This window comes from Macaca mulatta, chromosome 5 (genome assembly GCF_049350105.2).
Source record: "Macaca mulatta isolate MMU2019108-1 chromosome 5, T2T-MMU8v2.0, whole genome shotgun sequence".
Lineage (NCBI taxonomy): Eukaryota > Metazoa > Chordata > Mammalia > Primates > Cercopithecidae > Macaca > Macaca mulatta.
In genome coordinates, this window is record NC_133410.1 from 107,984,434 (window position 1) to 108,006,635 (window position 22,202).

At 41.5% G+C, this 22,202-nt stretch overlaps 1 pseudogene; it reads right to left on the reverse strand.

Annotated features, from left to right (window-relative positions):
- Positions 1–14,447: 14,447 nt before the first annotated feature.
- Positions 14,448–14,615, reverse strand: LOC100428680 (mitochondrial import receptor subunit TOM7 homolog pseudogene; annotated as a pseudogene).
- Between the last annotated feature and the right edge of the window lie 7,587 nt (positions 14,616–22,202).

Sequence of the window (22,202 nt, forward strand, 5' to 3'; positions counted from 1 at the left end):
AAATTGTATGTAGTTAATCCAGTTGGCACTGTATTGCAGCAGGAGCTGAGTTCTGCTGGAGAAATCTAGAAAATTTTGAGTATAAAAAACATCTCAAATTGTCCCAATGGAAGGCTGTGAAAACTAAGGTGTTTAATCATCAATTTCCCATTAATAATTGGTCAGGCTAGGGAGTGGGAAGAGGGAGCATTAATTGCCCTGGGAATGGAGAAGTTACCTGGCATTGATTTCTAGCATACTGCTGGCCAGAGAAAAGCCTCAGGCGGAGAGTTTCAGGTCCTCACAGCAAGCAGCCTTTCAGGAACAGAGCTCTGCATAGAGATGAATGCCGTGGGGTTCTGAGGAAGGTACCAATAGTAACTGGCACAAATATCTTAAGCATTTTTCTTTGTCATTAAATTGTCTCTGTGACAACTTTTAATGGTTAGATATTTTGTTTAACTAACATCTCTGAGCATCAAGCTGAGAGCTAGGGGGAGAAAAAATCACACCGCGGTGTCAGTTAATGTCATTGCATGTTCTCTAACTTTGGGCCACCAGTTGTTCATCTTTCTAATTTTCTTTAGTTGGTTCCTTCTCTTGACACTAAACTTTCACCTCTTTCTCCAAACCTCTTTTCAACTTGCATCCTATTTACTCTTAGCCGATGAGCTAATCTGCTTCAGTGAGAAAATGGAAGTCAGCAGACCATCAGCCTCAACTTCATGTTCTCCTACTGTAAACCAAAAATAAAATTTTAAGCCCTCAAATGACTGAATGGACTCCCCTCTTGGCCAAGGGGCTCCTAAAGAAACCTGAAAAATGAGTTCAGGCCATGACAGGAAGGGGAGGGGCTGGACATGCCTCATTATACACTTCTGTCTTTGGAGTTTAGGGAACTGACCAGCATTAACATTAAAACAGAGACCTTAAGACTGAGCAAAACTCTTTGTAGCAATAAGATACAAAATTCCAAACTGACTCTGGTACAGCATTGTTGGAGATTGTTGGAGGCTGAAAGAGTGAGGGTCGTGATCAACTCAGTATACCACTGGAGGCTGTAGGAGTAAACAGCAAACTGTTCTCATAAATGCAGAATGTTGGCAAATTGACAAACTGTGTCTGCTGCCCAGAAGGAATGCTGAGGGCAGTCATGACCCAGGCACAAGTGTTTCTTGTGATTAGGCAAATCTGAAGCCTGTTAGCAATAATGTGATCAATCAGGCAGCTGACCAATTATCACCTCCTCCTCCCTGCTCTTGCTACCCAATAAATACAAAGGGCTGTAGAAGCTCAAGGCTGCTGCCTTTGCTCACTAGAAGCAAGGAGCCCTCTTCTTCTTCCTGTGGCCCCTTTCTTTTTTTTTTTTTTTTTTTTTTTTTTTTTGAGACGGAGTCTCAGGCTGTTGCCCAGGCTGGAGTGCAGTGGCGCGATCTCCGCTCACTGCAAGCTCCGCCTCCCGGGTTCCCGCCATTCTCCTGCCTCAGCCTCCTGAGTAGCTGGGACTACAGGCGCCCGCCACCGCGCCCGGCTAATTTTTTGTATTTTTAGTAGAGACGGGGTTTCACTGTGGTCTCGATCTCCTGACCTTGTGATCCGCCCGCCTCGGCCTCCCAAGGCCCCTTTCTTTAAAACAGTTTCTTTTAAGTTTTAATTTCTGCGTTCGTCCACCTTCGTTCAGTCTGACATTGAGACTAATGTCAGTCTCAACTAGTAACAATAGTAACTGTCGTAGTGAGAGTCTCAAGTAGTAATTGTGGCAGTCTGTCACAGCAGATACCAGACCCTGAAAAAAATCAAAGTATTTTGCCCCTAAACATATTTCTTTGACATATTTTGAAATGGCTCTGCAAAGCTGTCTCTTGTGGGGGAAATTTGCATTCTATAGAGAATTTCCATCCCTTTTTAAGGTCTGATAAGAGACCTACACCAACTATTCTCTCTGAAGCCCGTTACCTGGAGGCGACATAAACATGACAAGAACCTTGGCTTCCACAACCCCCTTTATCTTTTTTTTTTTTTTTTATGAGTTGTAGTTCTTTTTATTGTTCTTAAGAATGACACAAAGATAATCCAGCTTTGCTGTTGTCTAGGTGGATACTCTCAGCTTCTCTTTTTCTACTTTTAATACCTGGGTAATAAGATCAAAGAGGACCTCTTCCAGAGAGTTCAAGGGAACATTTTCTGATATTTATTTAAAGTTCTGGGGTAAATGTGCAGGATGTGCAGATTTGTTATGTAGGTAAATGTGTGCCATGGTGGTTTGCTGCACCTATCAACCCATCACCTAATAAGCCCAGCATGTGTTAGCTACTTTTCCTGATGCTCTTCCCAACTCCACGGGCCCCAGTGTGTGTTATTCCCATTTCTGTGTCCATGTGTTCTTATCGTTCAGCTCTATGAGTGAGAACATGTGGTGCTTTCCTGTTCTGCATTAGTTAACTGAGGATAATGGCTTCCAGCTCCATCCATGTTCCTGCAAAGGACATGATATCAACCCTTTTTATGGCTGCGTAGTATTCCATGGTGTATATGTACCACATTTTCCTTATCCAGTCTATCATTGATGGGCATTTGGGTTGATTCCACGTCTTTGCTATTGTGAATAGTACAGCAATAAATATATGAGTGCATGTATCTTTATAATAGAATGATTTATATTCCTTTGGGTATATACCAGTAATGTGATTGCTGGGTCAAATGGTGTTTCTGGTCTAGGTCTTTGAGGAATCACCACACTGTCTTCCACAATGGTTGAACTGATTTACATTTCCACCAACAGTGTAAAAGCATTCCTTTCTCTCCACAGCCTTGCTAGCATCTGTTGTTTCCTGACTTTTTAGTAATTGCCATTTTGACTGGTGTGAGATGGTATCTCATTGTGGTTTTGATTTGCATTTCTCTAATGATCAGTGATACAACTCCCTTTATCTTAACTCAAGCTGACTTCAACTCTTCAGGCAGAGCTTAATTCTTTGGACCAATTGCCAATCAGGAAATCTTTGAATACATCTATGACCTGGAAGCCGCCACTTCTAGATGTCCCACCTTTCCAAGTCAAACCAATGTATACCTTAAATATATTGACTTATGTCTTTGCCTGTAACTTCTGTCTCACCAAAATTATATAACCAAGTGGTAGCCCTACCACCTTGGGCCCATGTTCTCAGGACCTCCTGAGGCTGTGTCATGGGCTATGGTTCTTCACCTTGGCAAAATAAACCTCTCAACTGATTGAGACCTATCTCAGATACGTGGTTTACACTACCTAACCATTTTCTCTATCTAATCCCTTTCTGATCCCTTTTCTCCCAATCTTAGAAGATAAGGAGTTCCTCCAATTCGAGACTAGCCCCCAACATCCCCATCTGTACTTGGATCCCAACCTCATGCACTCCTGAGTTGTCTCTGCCTCCCCCTGGATCTTATCTCATTAGCTTGCCTCACTTTCTGCTTTATCTTCAGTCTTTCATTCTTTGCTTCTCCCTGCCTCCCTATAAACACACTCAAGGCTTTCTTCAGGCTAAAACAACATGCCCTTCTCCATCTAACAACTATATAATCTCTCTCCTCATTTCCCATTCATTTCACAGTCCACTGCATTGGAGTGGATCACATTCTGTTCCTACCTTTCCTCGGAACTGCTCTCACCAAGATCATCCATCAACCACCAATTGCCAACTCTGGAGGATAAGTTCTACTTCCAAGCTCTTAGACCCCTGCTGTACTTGAGTCCATGGATCATCCTCCTCCTTAAAGCTCTCTGTTCTCTGGGCCTCCAGGACTCTGCACTCCTGATTGGCCATACCTTATGAACATTCCTTCTCTCTCTTTGATTGGTCACCCTTCCTGTGTCTAGTCCAAAATGCTGCTGTTATCTCTCTATTGCTTGCATTTTGTCTATACTTTCTCTCTAGGTAATCTTATTCTTTATCATGCTCCCAATTACAGATCTATATTTTATCAGAAACTCTTGGAGCCAGATGGCTTCAGAGTTTAGGAGTTTTAGATTTTGGAAAGGTAATATAACATATAGTAAAAATTACATACTGGTCCCAGTAGAGTTTGGGACAGCACCCATAGTTAAACAAATGGATATTTCTATAGCAAAACACAGAAATATTCACACTAAGTAGGATTTTTCAAAGCGGCTGCAAATAGTCCTCTCATAGTCATGTTTTGGGGTCAAAGGGGCTCAAATCTGATCAGGCTTTGCCACCAAATAAGTTTTTTAAAAACTGTTGTTTTTTAGATTTTCTTTTGAATTTGGAAACTACAGGTAAAGGATTATAGACAAATACTACTGGTGTGCTGATAACTCCCAAATCTTCTATTTCCAGATAATAGTTCTCCCTGGAGCTTTAGGTTTAGGTAAAAGCCAGCTGGATACCTCAACCTAGAAGTCTTATGGATATATCCAGCTCAATTCACCCAAAACTTGAATGTCTTCCCATCTAAGGTCTGGTCCTCTGAGAAACAGACTCTGAAGCACGTATCTGTGTGCAAGACATTTATCAATGGGACACCATTTATCAGCTCCTCCCTTGGAGCTCTGGGGCTGGAATGACCCATCAGAGTTTTCCTGAATTAAGGAAAGCAGCCTGGCTTTTGTGACCCTATGTCGACCAGCCATCGAATGTGGGCTGCCCCTGTCAAGGCAGTATAACCTTGAGCAAAGCAGCTCCCCAGACTACAGAGGGCTCAGCTGTAAGCCATCAGTAACCATCCTTCCTGGAGGCTGGGGAAATGATGGCTTCTGTCTTGAAGCAGGGCAGCACAGCATCTACTTCAAGTTCTCCTTCTAGTTCGTGTGTGTGCCATCCAGCCAGGCACCCAAGTCAATAGCTTCTAGTCATCCCTGACTCCTGTTTCTTAGCACTTCTACATCTGATAACTTATCATGTCCTGCCAATTTACTCTTCTAAAAATACTTAAAAATCTGCCTCATCTCCTCCATCCTTATGTCCAATGTCCTAATTCAGATTCACACTGTCTTTCTTGCCTTGTTTACTGCAGTTGCCTCCTACCTGTTCTCCTTTCTTTCACTCTTTCCCCAGTTACACTGATTTCCCATGTATGTAACAGAATGAACTATGTAAAACTCAAATTTGAACACGATGTTCTGCTACTAGAAATGTTCTAATAGTTAGCCATTGCTTACAGGGTAAACTCCAAGTTCCTTAGTCTATTATAAAAGGCCTCTCTGATCTGGGACCTGTCTAGCCTTCCTCAGCCACTTAGCTGGCTCACAACAATTAACATACTAGCCTCCTCCTCTACCTGCCTCTTGTTCCCCTTACACTCTGCTGCTGCTTGCCTCCATGCTGAAGCTCACGTGGTCCTCTCTGTGTAGATGCCCTTCAATCCACACACAACTTATCCTATAAAACTTGACTCAGTTGTCACTCGCTTTATGGACCTTCCCTAACTCCCCATCCTCAGTCTTGGTTGGGTGCCTATTCTCTTTGCATTTATGATACCCTATCCATACATCTACCAATGCACTTAGCACACTGTGTTATAATTAGATGTGTTTGTGTTGTTGCTTCTTGAAAGCCAGGACAGTGTTCTCATGTTTTCAGAAGTAGGGACATAATAGGCCCTTAGTAAAAGCTTGCTGAATGAATGAATGAATATGAGTTTTTTTAACTCCAAAATCCATACATTTTCCTTTAAACTATGTTTCTATGCTGCAATGTCAATGCCTTCAGCATCCCTTGCTGCTCTGGTAATCATAGTGGCTGAGGTTTTTTAGACTTTAGTGTGCACTAGGTACCATGTTAAGGAACTCGTACACATTTTCTCATTTTATGCTTAACCAGTTTGGTAAGGAAAGCACCATTATTCTCTCCTTTTCCTGAGGAAGAAACTGAAAATCTGAGGGCTTGGGTGACTTGCTCAAAGTCACAGAGCTAGTAGGCAGTAGAGCTGGAATTTGAATCAAAGTATGCCTGACCTCAGAGCATGAGTTCTTAACCACTGTGCAACAAGGCTTCTAGGAACCCCTGAAGCCTTGTTGAGCTTCTGATCTGCAGACTTGAAGCTGCAAAGGAGCTCTTGAGAAGATACTTATTAAACTGAGGCTTAAAAGATCTGGTTAGTCCAGAGTTCAGAACACGCCATTCTCCCAAATAAAACTCTTCACTGACTTCCTACAGAACATTGAATAAAACGCAGATCTGAAAAATGGCTCATAAGGCTTTGAACACCAAGGCCCCTGCCTTTCTCTCCATCCTTATACCCTCCTGCTACACTCTTTCCAGACCCACTGTAGTTCTCTCTGCAGTTGGAACACCCCAGCTCTTTCTAGCCCCAAGGCCTTGCATGTTCTTTGCCCCTGCAGGACTGCCCATTTCTACAATCTTTTCCTTCCATTTAGCTAGCTCTTTCATAACTATATAAATGTGGCTTCATAAAAGGTTTTCAAAGTAGTTCCCATTATCATCAGCCTCATCTCCTTATTTCCTTCATAGCATTTATCATGATTTGTAAGTATTTTATTTCTCTTTTGTTGTTTTTATCTGTTCCACTAAAGCAGGTTCTGTTTCTTGTATTCCCAGAGCCTCGTTCCGTGAATGGAGGAATAGGTGTTAAATGAAACAACTTTGTTGAAAGTTGTTTACCTATAAGATGTCTACCATTTAAAAAACAGAAAATAACAAGCTTTGGTGAGGATGTAGAGACATTGGAATCCCGCTGGTGGGAAAGTAAAATGGTGCAGCTGCTGTGGAATACAATAGGTGGTTCCTCAAAAAATTAAAAATAGAATTACCATATGATCTAGAAATTCCGCTTCTGGGTATATATCTAAAAGAATTAAAACTAGGGTCTTGAAAATCTATTTGTACCCCCATATTTATAGCAGCATTATTCAAAATAGACAAAAAGTGGAACCAGCCCAGTATCCATTAACAGATGATTGGGTAAGCAAAATGTGATATACACATACAATGGAATATTATTTTGCCTTAAAAAGAAGGAAATTCTGACACGCCCTCAAGGATGAACCTAGAGGACATTATGCTAAGTGAAATAAGCCAGTTGCATAAAAGCAAAAATATGTCATTCCACTTATATGAGGTACCTACAGTAGGAAAATTTATAAACACAGAAAGAACAGTGGTTCCCACAAGCTGAGGGGAGGGAGAATAAGGAGTTATTGTTTAATGGGTACAGAGTTTTAGTTTCGTAAAATGAAAAAAGTTATATAGGTGGTGGTGATGGTATGAAATACTTAATACCACTGAACTATATACTTGAAAATTGTTAAAATGGTAAATTTTATGTTACGTGTATTTTACCACAGTTTTAAAAGAAGGAAAGGAAGTGTATTAGTCCATTCTCACACTGCTATGAAGAACTGCCTGAGACTGGGTAATTTACAAAGGAAAGAGGTTTAATTAACTCATAGTTCAGCATGGTTTGGGAGGCCTCAGGAAACTCACAATTATGGAAGAAGGGGAAGCAAACACACCCTTTCTCACATGGCAGCAAGATAGAGAAGAATGAGTGCACAGTGAAGGGGGAATCCTCTTATAAAACCATCATATGTCATGAGAACTTACTATCACAAGAATAGCATGGGAGAGACCACTTCCATTGATATAGTTTGGCTCTGTGTCCCCACCCAAATCTCACCTTGAATTGTACTTCCATAATTACCATGTGTTGTGGTAGGGACCCGGTGGGAGATAACTTAATCATGGGGAAGTTTCCCCCATACTATTCTCAGGTAGTGAATAAGTCTCATGAGATATGATGGTTTCTTCAGGGGTTTCCTCTTTTGCATCTTCCTCACTCTGTCTTTGCCTGCTGCCATCTGCGTAAAATGAAACCCGCTCCTCCCTGCCCTTTGCCATGATTGTGAGGCTTTCCTAGCCATGTAGAACTGTAAGTTCAATTAATCCTTTCTTTTGTAAATTGCCCAGTCTCAGGTATGTATTTATCAACAGCATGAAAATGGACTAATACAGTACATTGGTACCAGTAGAGTGGGGCATTGCTGAAAAGATACCCAAAAATGTGGAAGCAATTTTGGAATTGGGTAATAGGCAGAGGTCAGAACAGTTTGGAGGGCTCAGAAGAAGACAGGAAAATGTGGGAAAGTTTGGAACTTCCCAGAGACTTATTTAATGGCTTTGACAAAAAATACTGATGATATGGACAATGAAATCCAGGCTGAGGTGGTCTAAAATGGAGATGAGCAACTTGTTGGGAACTGGAGCAAAGGCGACTCTTGTTACTTACATTTTAGCAAAAAGACTGGCAGCATTTTGCCCCTGCCCTAGAGATTTGTGAAACTTTGAACTTGAGAGAGATGATTTAGGGTATCTGGTAGAAGACATTTCTAAGCAGCAAAGCATTCAAGAGGTGACTTGGGTACCATTGAAGGCATTCAGTTTTAAAAGGGAAGCAGAGTATAAAAGTTTGGAAAATTTGCAGCCTGACAATATGATAGAAAAGAAAACCCCATTTTCTGAGGAAAAATTCAAGCTGCCTGCAGATATTTGCATAAGTAACGAGGAGCCAAATGTTAATCACTGAGACAATAGGGAAAATGTCTCCAGGGCATGTCAGAGATTTTTGTGGCAGTCTCTCCCATCACAGACCCAGAGGTCTAGGAGGAAAAAATGGTTTTCTGGGAAGGGCCCAGGATCCCTGGGCTGTATGTAGTCTAGAGACTTGGTTCTCTGTGTCCTAACCACTCTAGTCATGGCTGAAAGGGGCCAATGTAGAGCTTGGGCCATGGCTTCAGAGGGTGCAAGCCACAAGCATTGTCAGCTTCCATGTGGTGTTGAGCCTATGGGTGCACAAAAGTCAAGAATTGAGGTTTGGGAACCTTCACCTAGATTTCAGAGGATGTATGGAAATGCCTGGATGTCCAGGCATAAGTTTACTGCAGGAATGGGGCTCTCATGGAGAACCTCTGCTAGGACAGTGTAGAAGGGAAATGTGGGGTGGACCCCCCCCACAGAGTTCCTACAGGGGCACCACCTAGTGGAGCTGTGAGAAGAGGACCACCATCCTCCAGACCCCAGAATGGTAGATCCACCTACAGCTGCACCATGTCCCTGAGAAAGCTGCAGACACTCAATTCCAGCCCATGAAAGCAGCTTGGGTGGGGAGGCTCTACCCTGTAAAGCCACAAGGATGGAGCTGCCCAAGACCATGGGAACTCACCTCTTGCATCAATGTGACCTGGATGTGAGACCTGGAGGTCAAAGGAGATCATTTTGGAGCTTCAAAATTTGATTGTTCTATTGAATTTTGGACTTGCATGGGCACTGTAACCCCTCTGTTTTGGCCAATTTCTCCTATTTGGAATTGTTGTATTTACCCAATGTCTGTATTTCCATTGTATCTAGGAAATAACTACTTTGCTTTTGATTTTACAGACTCATAGGCAGAATAGACTTGCCTTGTCTAAGATAAGATGTTGGACTGTGGCCTTTTGAGTTAATGCTGAAATAAGTTAAGACTTTTGGGGACTATTGGAAGAGCATGATTGGTTTTGAAATGTAAGGACGTGAGATTTGAGAGGGGTAAGGGGTAGAATGATATGGTTTGGCTCCGTGTGCCCACCCAAATCTCATCTTGAATTGTATTCCCATAATTTCCATGTGTTGTGGGAGCGACCCAGTTGGAGATAATTTAATCATGGCAGAAGTTTCACCCACACTGTTCTTGTGGTGGTGAATAAGTCACACTAAAGCTGATGGTCTGCTTTTGCATCTTCCTCATTCTGTCTTTGCCTGCTGCCCATCCATGTAAGATGCGACTTGCTCTTCTTTGCCTTCCACCATGATTGTGAGGCTTCTCCAGCCACGTGGAACTGTAAGTCCAGCTAACCTCTTTTTTTGTAAATTGCCCAGTCTCAGGTATGTCTTTATCAGCAGTGTGAAAATGGACTAATACACCCATGATTCAATTACCTACCAGGTCCTTCCCATGACACTTGGGGATTATGGGAACTACAATTCAAGATGAGATTTGGGTGGGGACACAGCCAAACCATATTGGGAGAAAGTTATCTAACTACTTAGTAGCACTGCTGATCTCCTGCCTCCCAGTCCGGTTTCCTCTCATTTACACATGCTGGCTTCTCTCAGAGTATCATTTATTGGCTAAGCATTATAATAATGTGCTCTCCCAGCAGAGAATACCTTTCTAGGACATATCAAAAAGGTAAACTTTAGAGTTTACTTAAACTCATATCTTCTGTATCAGTCAGGGTGAAGATAGGGTTAAGATAGGCAGGAAGCCACTGCTGCTGTTTGAGAGGAAGGGGAGGAAGTGGTCACTGGAACTCGAAGAGCTGTGGTTGTATGAGAGGCACTGACCTTTGGTAGAGAAATGTTGCTGTGCATTTACTGCTAACAAGAAGGTATCTGGTCAAATAAGTGTACCTTCTTCTGGTCTTCTGTTGCTGATGCCTCCCATTGGCTGAACCCAACTGGAAGTCAGAGGGCAAGAAAACCTGTTGATGCAGTTCATAGGACCCAAAAACATTGAGTAGAGGGGAAAGGGTAGAGAATAGGGTTGAAGGTGGCATTATACCAAACTTCATTTTAAAAGTGAAAGCACTCAGACTCTGTATTAGTCATAGTTCTCTAAAGAAATAGAACTAATAGAATATAGATAAACAGATAGACAGAGATATAGATATTTCAGAAGGGATTTACTACGGGGATTGGCTCACTTGATTATGGAGGCTGAGAAGTCCCACAATATCCTGTCTGCAAGATGAACAAGGGAAGATGGTAGCATGGCTCAGTCCAAGTCCAAGGGCCCAAGGACCAGAGGAGCCAACGGTGTAACTCTCAGTCCTAAGCTGATGGCTTGAAAACTGGGGAGTATCTGATACAACTCCTGGAGTCCAGAGGCCTGGAAGTTCTGATGTCCAAGGGCAGGAGAAGATGGGTGTCCCAGTTCCAGAAGAGAGTGAGCAAATTTGCCTTTCTTCTGCCTTTTTGTTCTGTCAGGCCCTGAGCCAACTGGATGGTATGGGCCTTCACTGGGTGAGGGGGGAATCTTCCTAGTCCAGTTATTCAAATGCCAGTCTCTTCTGGAACACCCTCACAGACATACCTAGAAACAATGCTTCACCAGCAGTTATCTGCATGTCCCTGAATCCAGTCAAATTGACACCTGAAATGAACCATCCCAGACCCAAAGAATTAAATGACTTGTTTCATGTCATTGATAGATTAACATTCTCACTGTATTTATGACCTAATAATTGGGTTGTATTCAAATGGTGATAAAGAATGAGAATACAAGTCTAAACTTGGAAAATCTGCCACAAACAGAACACCTAAAAAAGTTTTGTTTTTGAAAGAGAGTGATATGCACATCTTCCACAGAATGAGCATTCATTAGGAGTTTTTATGCTTTGAACTTTGCAAGTCTGATTCATCACATGTTACAAAGAAAATAATCTTAAGACATTGAGTTTTCTTCCTGCTTCTGCCCTAATGATTGTCACAGTTTATGGGACATTTAGGAGAAGCTGAAGCAGAGTATTAAATTATAGATGTTTAGTTAAATAAAACAAGATAGCTAACTCAAAGAACCTTGTTGAAGAGAGTCACAGAGTTGCATCCTCAAACATGGATTTTTCATAATTAAAGGACTTTGAGACAACTTTTCAGGCTCATAGAAGTTCACAAGATGGTTCTTAAAAGAAAATTGATGTGACAAGACTTTTGAGCATAAAATACTGAAACTTTAGGGGAATAAAGCAAAAATTGTACTTTTCTTTCTTTAAAGGAAGTGATGCAGTATAGTAATTAAGTAATTAAGTCCATGTTCAAGAATCAAAATTCTTGAGCCCTCTGTTCATGGTTTCCTTTACTGTTATTTGAGAAATAAAGGCAAATCTTGCTTGTACCATCAAGGTTACAGTTTTCTAATTCCTTTGGCTGAGATTTGAATGGATTCACTAAGTTCTGTTTCCTTCTTTGCCCACCTTTTCTATGCCACAAATATTGCTTGTTCCAAGGCTTAGAGAAATTTTGTTATCTTTTCTGGTAGGTTTCTTGTGGTTCTTGTATGAGCAGCATTCTGCAAATGGGCATAACTTATTTATGTAGTATGTGCCTTATGTGAAGGAACTTAATATTCCTTTGAAGGAAACCAGTTAGAAACTTAAAAAATCTGAATTCTAATATGCTCAAGGATAGCTGATCTAAGCAAGAATCTATAGAGTGCCAAGACTATGTGTTTGCTTAGCTGGTTTTAAAATAATCTAACAAATTGGGGGATTTGATTCATTTAAAAGAATGCTACATGAAATAAGCATTTAATATTAGACTCTATATTGTTTTAAGTTACACCCTACGTGCCATGCAGCCACCAATAAAATAAAAGGTAAGTAGCTTAGATTAAGTTCACCATTATTCTGTGAAAAGAGATAAAAAGTATAACCTAAAACTTCAGAGAGTTAATATGGTCATTTTAGTAATTGATTACAAAGGGGAAGATTATAGAGAAGTGCTATCACAATAATGAGAGATTACTTGAAGCTTATGTTTCACAGTGAGAGGAGAAGGGAACACACATTAAGTGCTTGCTAGGTGACTGAACATTGCTGAGTGCTTTATGTATGTTGTTTTATACAATATTGTCAAAATGCAGTTGGGTATGGTGGCTCATGCCTATAATCCCAACACTTTGGGAGGCCAAGGAGGGTGGATCACTTGAAGTCAGGAGTTCGAGACCAGCCTGGCCAACATGAGGAAATCTAGTCTCTACTAAAGCTACAAAAATTAGCTGGGTGTGGTGGCACACACTTGTTGTCCCAGCTACTCAGGAGGCTGAGGCAGAGGAATCACTTGAATCCAGGAGGCAGAGGTTGCGGTGGGCCAAGGTCGCACCACTGCACTCCAGCCTGGGTGACAAGGCAAGACTCCATCTAAAAAAAAAAAAAAAAAAAAAAAAGTGCTATGAAGCCTTCCATTATCATGACCTGTTTATAAAAAAAGGAAGTAGAGGCCGGGCGCGATGGCTCAAGCCTGTAATCCCAGCACTTTGGGAGGCCGAAACGGGTGGATCACGAGGTCAGGAGATCGAGACCATCCTGGCTAACACGGTGAAACCCCGTCTCTACTAAAAAAAATACAAAAAAATAGCCGGGTGAGGTGGTGGGCGCCTGTAGTCCCAGCTACTTGGGAGGCTGAGGCAGGAGAATGGCGTGAATCCGGGAGGCGGAGCTTGCAGTGAGCTGAGATCCGGCCACTGCACTCCAGCCTGGGCGACAGAGCGAGACTCCATCTCAAAAAAAAAAAAAAAAAAAAAAAAAGGAAGTAGAGAGGTTAAATAATTGGCTGAAAGCCAAGTGCCTAGGAAGTGATGGAGCTTGGATCCTTTACAGTCAGATTCCTACATTTATCTTTTTGCCACTGAACCATCTGATATGTATTGTTTTTCTTATATTAAAACTTGCTTGCATTGGATAATGGATAACTCAGTGTCAAAATGGATTGGCTTTATCACCTTGATGGAGCACAGAACTCATTTTAGGATGAAAATGACAGGCAGAATGGAAAGCTTGCACTGTTTATTCTTCACTGAAGAGCCCTAGCCTTGTGCTTTCTATGTAGTGTTTGCTTCGTGAATAAATAAAATCTAAGCAGATCCTCTGTTTAAATTATTACTTCCTGAGCTGAGTGAAAATAGATTAAAAGAAATACTAAAATATTTGTAGTTGTTATTATTTATGAAGTTCATTGATCAACTAGGTTATGAAAATCTTTCGTAATTCACATTGACTCCCCTTTTAGAACACAGATGTATTAAAGGGGTGGCTCTGGGATCTCCTTCATGCCAAAAAGGGCCTGTGGAAACTGTGTGACCTTAAGAAAGTCGCTTAACCTCTCCAAACCTTATTCCTTCTTTAGCCAAATAGGGACAATTCCTTATCAGCCAAAGTCTGATCAGTGGAAAGTCTAGGTAGTTATGTTTTTTTCTCATTGTTAAAAACATTCATTTTGATACATAAGTCAGTAGAGTTTCCACTCTGCCACAGAAGCCTCTATGAAGAGCCCTGTGCCATCCAACCAGGAAACATATTTATTTATTTATTTGAGATAGGGTCTTGCTCTGTCACTCAGGCTAGGTGCCTGTGTGCAGTGGTGCCATCATAGCTCACTGCAGCCTCAACCTCCCAGTGTCAAGCAATCTTTCCATCTCAGCCTCTGGAGTAACTAGAACTATAGGCTCAGCTAATTTTTGTATATTTTGTAGAGTTTGGGTTTTGCCTTGCTACCCAGGCTGATCTCTAATCCTGGGCTCAAGTGATCCACCTGCCTCGACCTCCCAAAGTGCTGGGATTATAGGTGTGAGCCACCATGCCTGGCCAACTAGGGAACATTTGAATGATGCCCCATTTCTTATCCCCATCAGAGTGCACACCTCCATGTTGTTCCTGCCCACTGATGGCTTCCAAATCCAGATGATCAAATAGTCCTTTATCTCCAAAGCAGGCTCAAAACGATTGGCTCAGACATCCCAGGCTCTATACCCTTCTTTAGTTCCAGGTAAGTCATGAGACGAATAAAGCCCCAGCAGATGGAAAATTGGCTGCCCTCGAAAAGCTACTGCAGCCTCTGCTTGGCCTCTTTGCCCAGCGTCACCATGGAGATGGCCAGGGTGGTATGGTGAGGTAATATTTGCTTTCTGATGCCCCTTGTGATAGGATTTGTGACATGAAAATTCTAACTCCTGAACTCATGATATTGTCCCACCTTACTCTCCAGCCTTCTCTCTTTTACTCTCCTTTCTGTTGCTTTCTTATACTCTCCTTTTTGCCGCAGGTCCCAGTACTCCCTCTTGAAGCTGTCTTACACTAGAATCCCTTCCACCCACATCCACTCTGCAACCCTCTCTCACACAGCTCTGACGTTTCTTCAAGGCCTAGGCTATGCCTTGCAGCCTCCGCATTGCCCTACATCAACCAGGCAGCCCAGTATATTAAATGAGCTCAACAAACATTTTTTGGAATAAACCAGAAATGGACTGTATTAGTCTGTTCTCACGCTGCCATGAAGAACTACTGGAGACTGGGTAATTTATGGAGAAAAGAGGTTTAATTGACTCACCATTCTGTAGGCTATATAGGAAGCACGGCTGGGAGGCCTCAGGAAACTTACATGGTGGAAGGTGAGGGGAAGCAAGAATGTCTTACGTGAAGCAGGAGGAAGAGAGTAAAGGGGGAAGTGCCACACACTTTTAAATCATCAGATCTCATAAGAACTCACTCACTATCCACTATCATGAGAACAACAAGAGAGAAATCTACCCCTATGATCCAATCACCTCCCACCAGGTGCCTCCCCCAACAATAGGAATGACAAACATGAGGTTTGGGTGGTGACACAGAGTCAAACCATATCATGGACAAAAAGAAAAACCTAGTGAATGAATAGGGTAGTATCACCAACTGGTGCCAAAATATCAGTGCTGCTTCTTTACCTGGTTTTCCCCTTCCACACTCGATCCACATTCAAGTGACACTTGCCCTTAAATGTCATCTTATCACTTTTTTCTCCCTTTCAAATTCATTCTTTCATGATTTCTCCTAAACCAAAAGTTTAGGGCACGGGCGCACTTTCTCCTGACTCCTCTTTACCCCATAGCTCCTTTGGAATAGTCTTTTTTTTTTTTTTTTTTTTTTTTTTTTGAGACAGAGTCTTGCTCTGTCACCCAGGTTGGAGTGCAGTGGCCGGATCTCAGCTCACTGCAAGCTCCTCCTCTCAGGTTCACGCCATTCTCCTGCCTCAGCCTCCCGAGTAGCTGGGACTACAGGCACCCGCCACTTCGCCCGGCTAGTTTTTTGTATTTTTAGTAGAGACGGGGTTTCACCGTGTTAGCCAGGATGGTCTCGATCTCCTGACCTCGTGATCCACCTGTCTTGGCCTCCCAAAGTGCTGGGATTACAGGCTTGAGCCACCGCGCCTGGCCGGAATAGTCTTAATTGAGAAAAAAGATTAGTATATGATGGAAATGACACACAATAATAGTTATTGATGTGAAATAAAATTTAGCTTAAGAAAAATTATGATAAAATAAATCTTTTTTGGGCGTAGTTAGTAAACCAAAGAAATGCCTTGTAGTCCTGACTGTGCAGAACTCTGTGTCCAAGGAAATTCTTAAGAAGAATGAGTTTGTAGAAATACCTATGGAAGCAGAACTGCCCCAAGAGTTCAGGTGTGAACCACCAAACCTGACGGTCTGGAATGTGTGTCTAATCTAATCCCAAGCATACATTACTGAGTAGTCACTGTGTGGCGGACACCATGCTAGGCTGGTAATAACTATAGCCTCTGTCTATTAAACCTGACATGGTGCCAGGCAAATAATAAATATCATCTCATTTAATCCTTCCAGTAACCCCAGTAAGGTAAGTATCACTATCCTCATTTTACAAATAAGTAAGTTGAGTCTCATAGAAGGTAATTCAGTTGCATAAGATCCCACATGTTTTAGTGGCAGAACCAGGCTTTGAATCTAGGTTTTTCAAATTTTAAAACCATCTCTTATCTACCTTATTTCACAGGGAAAATTTGGCAATATAACTGAAGAAATTATTCTCAAAAAACAATCAAAGGGCAAGATAATATACAAAAAGTGCTAGTCTTAAGCATTGATAAATGATGCTGATTTCTAATAGCTCTCTAAAGCAGTAACTACAATCAAGTCACCCATATCTGAAAATTAACAATGAATAAATATTAAGTGGTACTTTTGGCCAAATCCTATGCAAGTTGCCTTTAGATCCTTACAGTGATCTGTGAAATATGTATTATTATTACCCACAACTTCCAGAAAAGGAAACTGACACTCAGGTCAATAATTTCTGGGGGCCGTGTTTTGCAACACGTGGTTTGAAATGTGGCTAGACTTTTGGGATAGGATCTCTTTCCAGCAGGTTGCTAAGATAATAAGATGTTAGTTGGAGTCCTGATGTTCATTGCTGTCCCATTTAGTGACAGTATGTCTGAATATGGGCAATGTGGAGACAAGCACTGTGGAGAGGTGGGGAGGGACACGCTCCTGATAATTTCGTTTGAGTAGCAAGGTTACTCTGTATTGAGAAGAGACTACTCTGAGGAGCAGTGTGGAGAATGGAAGGAAGCCAATTCAGAGACTATAGCAATAATATCCAAGAGGAAGATTATGGTGACTAGGACCAGGGTGGTAGCAATGGACACAGTGGGTAGTGGTCTGATTCTGGATATATTTAGAAGGAAAATCATTAGAATTTGATGACAAATTAGATGTAGAATATGAAAAAAAATGGGAGAGTCAATAACTTCAAGGATTTGTGACTTAATTGTGCAGGTATCTCTTTCTTCTCCATAAACTGGCTTGTTTAGGGGTAATATCTTCCTTGCCAGCTATTGATTTAGGAACAGGAATGTGACTTGATTATAGCCAATGGGATATAACAAGGCATCTGCTGGGAGCTTCTCCATAAAAGAACCACTGGTAGAAGAGAGTCACTCTTTTTTTCCCCCTTTAGATGTGGTTGTGCCTGGGTGTGATACCCAGAGCATCTGCAATTATCTTGTTACCAGCTTACGAATGAACCAACAGAGAGGTTGGCAGAGCCGAGAGATGGAAGGAACCAGGGTCCTAGGTGACATCACTGAGCCACTGAAGCAACCAAGGCTGTCTATGAACTCTCTCACTGTGGGATACTGTATTTCTGTATTATTTAGGATAGCTGGTGATGGGATGTCTGTTTCTTGCACCGTGAACCATCCTACTCCAGGATGCTCTTTTATAGGTTTTATCACTTGCCCTTTTTAGAATGAAGTATCAAAGAATTTAGAAATGTTTCCAAAGTTTCCAAAACAACAGATCCTATACTATAACACTCTTAGTTGAAGGAAAACAAGGCCGGATAGGAAAACAATTCCATGGTGATAGTAGGCAATACATTATATGTATGTTGATTTATGACATGGAAGGAAACAGATTAGTTGTGGAACTGTGAGTGCAAAGCTATGGTGCCCTAAGGAAGTGTTTTTCCAACTGCAGTTTGTGACCTACTAGTAGGTCACAGAAACAATCTAGTGAGTCTAGACTAGCATTTTAAAAAAAGAATAGAACAAATAAGATAGAATAAATAGAATAGAAAATGTCAGAGTACAAAGCACAGCATGTAGGAAGGATTATTATCTTGTGGAACTTTTGTATCAGTTATATATGTATGTATGTGTCTACTGAGTCATTGTGTAAGATGTATGTCTTCTTGTGGGTCAATCATGGTCAAAAGGGCTTGAGAAACACTGTCTAAGAATAAATTGAAGCACTGACCATCTCTCTTTACACATAGTGACACTCTAAATCACCAGCACTGGTCTGGTTGATTTCCTTTAATAATATAAGTAAATCTAACATCTTTTCTAATAAACATTATTCTCACTGAGTGATGTAATAAAATATTCCTTCTCAAGTAAAAATAATGCCCCAGACGTATGAATCAACAGGGGCCCGAGGACACTAAGCTGAGCCCCCGTGGGCTCCTTGGGTCCTGGAGCCCCTGTTGTTTGGGGTAGTTTACCCTCGGGTTCTTTCCCAGGGTCTCTTTGGAAAGCTGTATTTGGTTTCTGCCTGAATTTTGCTTTTTATGCTAACTTTGGGGGAGGAGAAAAAAAGAGATTTATTTCCATGGCCTTGCTGGTGTAAGTAATCTGGTATTGGTGTGGCTTCTTATTAAAGATGATTTTTTTAATTCCAAAGAGATTAGAAATTGCTCCCAAATTCCAATTTTCAGTGTAACTAGTTGTTCACAAGGAGGCCAATCATGAGCTGTGCTTGTTCTGAGGGCTCTTATGAATCATATATGTTTACAATATGAAAGCTTAAGGTAAGGGGTCTATTCTCCATGCCACATTCCCTCATCTCACTTTTAATCGCACGGCAAGGGTAATGGACAGTTCTGTGCAGTCTTAGGCCTCCCCTCAGGTACCTGCCTGTGATTTCTTTACATTTTCAGCCTCAGGGCCTGTCCCAATGCCTGCCACAATTGTCTGCCTATGCAGAAGGAAGACCAGAAATGTCAGAGACTTAACATCTCTCGGAGCAATCCTCAAGTAAGGAAGGATGCGAACTGATGGACACAAGCTCTGGCCTCCTGTCCTTCAGGGGACAGTGCTGGGAGGAACACCATATGCTTCTCAGAGCTTGGGGTGAAATTGAATTCCCACTGTCCATGGCTAGATCTTGGTACTATATTTGCTTTTCCTCCTTCACCTTCTCATTCTTCCTTTTCCCTTTTTTTTTTTTTTTTTTTTTTTTTTTGAGACAAAGTCTCGCTTTGTCACCCAGGCTAGAGTGCAGTGGTGCAATCTTGGCTCACTGCAACCTCTGCCTTCCAGGTTAGAGTGATTCTCCTGCCTCAGCCTCCCAAGTATCAGGGATTACAGGCACCCACCATCATGCCTGGCTAGTTTTTGTATTTTTAGTAGAGACCGGGTTTTACAATATTGGCCAGGCTGGTCTGGAACTCCTGACCCCAAGTGATCTACTGGCCTCGGCCTCTCAAAGTGCTGGGATTACAAGCATGAGCCACTGCACCCGGACCCTTCCCCTCCTTAATCTTTGAGATAACCTCTCAAACAGAATATCTGCACCCAAGTCCTTGTATGCAATTTGGCTTTTAAGAAAACTACTAAATAAAAGAGAATCTAAACAGAATCTGATTTAGGAAAAAACATAACTAAATAATTTCATGAATCCATATTTCAATATGATATATACAAATGTTTCTAAAAGAATAAGAAGGAGTTTGATAAAAGAACTACTTGGGGAAGTACAGCTAGTCCTTGGAGGAACAAAAGAAATTCAGATCAAAACTTACGAATTAGGCCAGGCGCGGTGGCTCAAGCCTGTAATCCCAGCACTTCGGGAGGCTGAGACAGGCGGATCATGAGGTCAGGAGATCGAGACCATCCTGGCTAACATGGTGAAACCCCATCTCCACTAAAAAATACAAAAAAACTAGCTGGGTGAGGTGGCGGGCCCCTGTAGTCCCAGCTACTCGGGAGGCTGAGGCAGGAGAATGATGTGAACCCAGGAGGCAGAGCTTGCAGTGAGCCGAGATTCGGCCACTGCACTCCAGTCTGGGTGACAAAGCAAGACTCCATCTCAAAAAAACAAAAAACAAACAAAAAAAAACCCCTACGAATTAATAGTGAAATTTAGCAGTCTTATAGAACAGAGGGTGGTTGTTTCTGAACCCATTTCTCGCCTGCCTGGCAGCTGGAAAAGTCAAAAGTGGGTGAGCAGCAACTGAACATGGAAAGGAAACCAGGGACACCCTAAGAGCCAACCTTCTTTTCAGAGAGGTGCCAACAACTGCTAGCAACGCTATTGCACTACAGCATATTTCCGGGTAAAACGGGAACAGAGAATGTGAAAATCTGTTCTGGGGAACAGTGTTTCACAAATAAAAACTTAAAAGGAAACAGAAAACAAAAATCAATTAGAAATAGTTATTGGCTGGGTGTGGTGGCTCATGCCTGCAATCCCAGCACTTTGGGAGGCCAAGGTGGGAGGATCACTTGACGCCAGGAGTTCAAGACCAGCCGAGGCAACATTGTGAGACCCATCTCTACAAAAAATTTAAAAATTAGCTGTGTGTGGTGGCATGCACCTATCATCCTAGCTACCCAACAGACTGAGGCAGGAGGATCACTTGAGCCCAGGAGTTTGAGGCTGCAGTGATCTATGATCATGTCTCTACATTTCAACCTGGATGACACAGCAAGACTGTTTCAGTCTCTAAAAAAATTAAAATTAAAAAAAAACAGTGATTTTAGAAATATGTCATTATTATTTTTAAAATACAGAAAAATACTAAATTTGAGAAACTTAGGAGGCAATTGAATAAAAGCTCTAATGAACAAAATGTATTTCAGTGTCAAAATGCAGCATCATTTTCAAATACCCACAGAAATACAATCTGATTTACTAAACCAATCTTTAAAAGAATTCCGTAGGCAAACTGGTCTAGTAAAAAGTTAAAAACAGCTTATAAGGGGTGATACTGGTTATTTTCACTTATAAATTCCTGAAATAGTATATTGTTGTAAGCATTTCAAATATTTTCCTGAGCTGCTCTTTATTGTATTTATGGAGATTATTTTTAAAGTAGTAAATCCTTATTCAGCCTTGTTTTAGGATATCACAAATGATGCTTTAGTAATGTCTAGATTAATGGCATTCTCCACCCTGACATGTACTGACAGAGCATGGCACACAAGCTGAGAACCTATAATTTTTTCTATATTTAACTTTGGTCAGCTGCTTATTAATGTTGAGTCAAGTTTTGGTTTCTGAATTTCTAGAGAGTGGCAGAGAAGTTGGAAAAGATCCAGAGAGAAATGACAAAAACCATTAAGAGGATGAAGGATAAGACCCAGGAGGAAAGGTGAAAGAAGTTGAACTACCTTCACCTTGAAAATTACAGGCCAAGGACTGATTTAATAACTTTCTTCAAGAACAGGATGGTTTATTTTGAGGAGGATGCTAGCTGGCTTTTCTCTGTCTCTATAGAGATGAAAACCAGACAAAATTGGATTAGAATGCAACAAGAGAATTCTCTTTGACCTGAGGCAGAACTCAGCTGCAAAGGTGATTACACTCTGTCATTACCATCACTGGAGAGCTTTGAAAATGTGTTCAGCAACCATTAGTTATGGGTAGTTTAGGCAAGTCACTGGAGGAGGAAGTCCCTTTCAACTCTATGTCTCCATGTATTTGATTTCTCAAAAGCCACATTAATAGGTTTAGTCAGTGCATAGGAGAGAACAGATTTCCCAAAGAGGAATCTGGTACAAGGTGACCAGAATATATCATCTTTCATTCTGAAGCTAGAAAGTTTCAACACAAAATGAGTATTAGCCATATGCCAAAGTCATGCAACTCTAAGAGATGGTTTGCAAAAGCTATTAATAAAGCTGGTATTTCCCAAATGTCATAAATGGACTAATAGAAACCATGTTGCAACAAATCTAAGAGAAACTGAGATTTAATAAGATTCATTACACATCTATTGAACACCTGCTATGTTTCAAACAGTGTTCCAGGCACTGGGGATTCCAAGCCTAATACAACATGTCATTGCCCCTGGGAGCTGACAATCTAGGGAGGAACGAGACACGTTACTGGCAAATCTTGTGATAAAGAGAAACACAGCGTGCTATGGGAGCACC